The sequence below is a fragment of the Microplitis mediator genome, chromosome 2 (assembly GCF_029852145.1).
Source record: "Microplitis mediator isolate UGA2020A chromosome 2, iyMicMedi2.1, whole genome shotgun sequence".
Classification (NCBI taxonomy): domain Eukaryota; kingdom Metazoa; phylum Arthropoda; class Insecta; order Hymenoptera; family Braconidae; genus Microplitis; species Microplitis mediator.
In genome coordinates, this window is record NC_079970.1 from 7,151,954 (window position 1) to 7,155,603 (window position 3,650).

A 3,650-nucleotide genomic window follows, 5' to 3' on the forward strand; every position below is an offset into this window, starting at 1 on the left:
TTATTGGCATCTCATTGGACAATCAGCTCTGATTTAAATTATCAGAAAATAAAAGACGTGTTAATATATGCAGAAAAATTTTAAGTGGCCACCAGTAAAGTTATTATGGTCTTATTTAGGTACCTGGTGTAGCTCAAGGTTCCAGGTGAATGGAAAAGATGTCAAAGAAAGCAGCTTCATTATATTTACTTTTACTTCTACTGGTGACAATCCGGGTTGGGTTTATTGCCTGGAAAACCCCAATGATCTTTTAGGCTTAAGTCTGGAGTCTACCGGATCTAGGAACTCCCAGCAATTAAATAGATTTAAATATATTTACCTGAGTACATAAACTTATCCTACTGCTTAGTATTTCATCTCTTTTGAAAAAAATTAAGAATACATTTAAAATACTCATATGTTAAAACAATTAAAGCTTCAAAAAGAGTAGAAATTTATAGAAAAAGAGAATTTAGTAGAACATATTAGTAGTTGATAAAAGTATATTTATATTTAAAGTAAATATATATATATATATATATATATATATATATATATATGATATATTTAATATATATAAAATCAACGTAATGCAGCCAGTCCTATTTCAAAATTACCAGACTGAAACATAATAATCAAATTAAAAAAAAAAAAATAATTGTCATATAAATACAAGTTGATAATTATTTTTATAATCTAGTACTTGATGTTTATTGCAAAATGAAAAAAAATATATATAATAGTGTGTTTTGTTTACCAAAGCATGATTTATGATTCAAAACTCAAAGACATTTTGCGCCAATGTTTCCTATACCTTTACGGTACCAGCATGTGTTGAACATACGGAGCAATGCAACCGTGGGACTCTGTGTACATACTTCATTTATATTGCTTTACTGTATACATATATATTCAGCGTATATGATGTGAATAAGCAAGCTACAGACTCTGACTATTAGACACTCATCTTAAATATTATTTAGCTTACGGCAGCGCTGCAGCAACGTGTCTGCCACTTGCAAAGCTTTGCTACTTTCCAAACATGTGTTTTTGCCATTATATACTACCTTCACACTAAAATTTTATTGCTCAAACTTTTATTAACAGTAACAATTTACATTTTTTAAACTCTACACAGAAAAAAAAGGATTTCTTGGCGCGAAAAAATTTTACTCGCCCCAAGAAAGTTTTTACTTGCACCAAGAAATTTTTTGTACTTTGAATTGAAAATGAAAATTTTTTTGGGCAAGAAAAAATTTCTTGCGCCAAGAAATCCTTTTGTTGTGTGTACCTTTTATTTATTTTGTTCCAATCAAAATTTTTAAAGTGAATGCGGAGCGGATGACGAAGGTAAGTGACCCCTCCATCGGCCAGGCCCCTTTTATCGGCCACTTAGTCGAAGAATCGACATATTTCCATCATAAGTTCGTATTCATGCATAAATAGTTTTAAAATAAAAAGTAAAATTAATCTAGTTTAGATTGAACATACTCTGATTATTGTAAAAAAATTCATTTTATAATTAAAAAAAAAAAAGTAGTGCGTCAGATGCGATTTCTGGTGATTTCTTATCAGGTTGGTTAAGGTTTCTTGTTTTTTCAATAACCTATTACTAATTAAAAATAACAATAAAAGCCTGATTTTTTTTTGTAATCTCATTAGCTTGTTTTATAGTAATTTTAGGAGTTTAAAATTTAATGATTTTTGCCTAATTTATATTAAAAATAGGGTGACCGAATATAGATACAAGAAAATTACCTCTGTATGCATTATCGGCCACCTTAATTTTATTTTTTTTTGAGGTTATCAGCATTTATATGCAAAATAGTCAATTTAATTTGTTAATGTCAAAATAAATGAACAAATTGATTAACTTATATTTCAAAATAAATATAAATATTTAGAATATATATAAATAAATTATGTATATCCGATAAGCTAAAATTTTATCTATAAGGTGGCCGATAAAGGGGGTCTGGGCAGGCCGATAGAGGGGACATCAGAAATTGAAGTTATTATCATTTATTATATAATTTCTAATAAATATTTTTACATAGATTTTAATTTAATTTGAAGTTAAATGTATAAGCTTCACGGTTCTATCACTGTTTTATACATGAATTGGTTTTTTATATTTTAATTCTTAATTCGAAAAAAAAAATACGCTTAACTGGCCGATAGAGGGGTCACTTACCTTATATATATTAAATCCCCTCAGAGTGAAATTCACTCCGAAGGGGAGTTTATTTTAATATTAAAACTTCGAATCGGAGTGAATGCGGATTTTAATCAAAGTCAGATCATTTTGCTGAAAAAACAAACTCCTATTTACTCCGTATATGCAAAATGATTTTTTGAAAAACTCCGTGATAGAGTGTCTTCGGATTTAAATAAAGTCCGTAATCACTCCGAATTGACTCCCAATTTTTTTACAGTGTATTTATGGCCCGCACGATGGCTAGAAGAGTTTAAAAATAACTTTTTATCATCAATATGTTTAAATCAATGTCATTATGTGGTACACTGAAAAAATAAAGTTTTTTGGTGTAACAAATTTTTACTTACTCCAAGAAAATTTTTGCCCGCCTCACGAAATTTTTTTCATTATAAATTGAGAACCAAAATTTTCCTGGGAAGAGAAAAAATTGTTTTACAACAAAAAAAGATTTCTTGGCGCAAAATATTTTTTCTCTTCCTAAGAAAATTTTCGTTTTCAATCCATAATGCGAAAAATTTCTTGCGCCAAAAAATCCTTTTTTTCTGTGCAGAGTTTAAAAATTATTATTTAAATAATAATAACAGTGCAAATATTTGTTATTATCATAAATAGCTGACGTGGATTTGACATTGACTTGTTTGGAAAAGTTTTTCTAGTAGTTTTTCTCATATGTTTGTCATGTGTATTTAACAAAGGATCACTTGACAGAGTACAGAGTCAACTTTTAAGAAACTTTAAAATCAAATATCGAATGTATTTAAAAAAAATTGATCATTATAAATAATTATATTGAAATAATTATTTTATGAGTAGAATAATAAAACAATTAATGAATAATTAATATTAAAATAAAAAAAAATGATATCCATTTCAGCACTTGTGATAAGAGCAAAAGTCAGTGTTTGAAGAAATGAACAAATATATGTGTATAGATATATTTTGGTTCGCACGACTTTGGCTCCAACACATGTGTACCATACCTGCGTCCTTCAGTAAATGGCCTACCGTGGAAAAATTTAGCAAACATGTGTTACAAACATGTGGCAAAATAATATATCCAGGTCTACATTTAATGAGATTCCATCCATATTGTCACCAATTTAAAATATTTATTTATTATATTTCTGTGTTATAAAATTTAAGTTAAAAAAAAAATATATATGTATATAAATATAAACGAATGCATTTTACGATACTTGAAGTATTTTTCTACAAAAAATTCTCTTTGTATATAACAATTAAAAATGGACAAAAGGATAATTTGGTAATTTGGAAAAAAAATTGCGGCAGCGGGTACTTTTGATGGCTCGTGCTCAAACCATAAATGAATACCTGGCCACCAGTTGAAAATCCCCAAGACTTTTAGGGCAGGGATTATGGTAATTTTATTGGCTACTTGTAATCCTGAGACGAGGACAAATGCGGGCGTAGTATTTTCACAATTGTGGCAAAG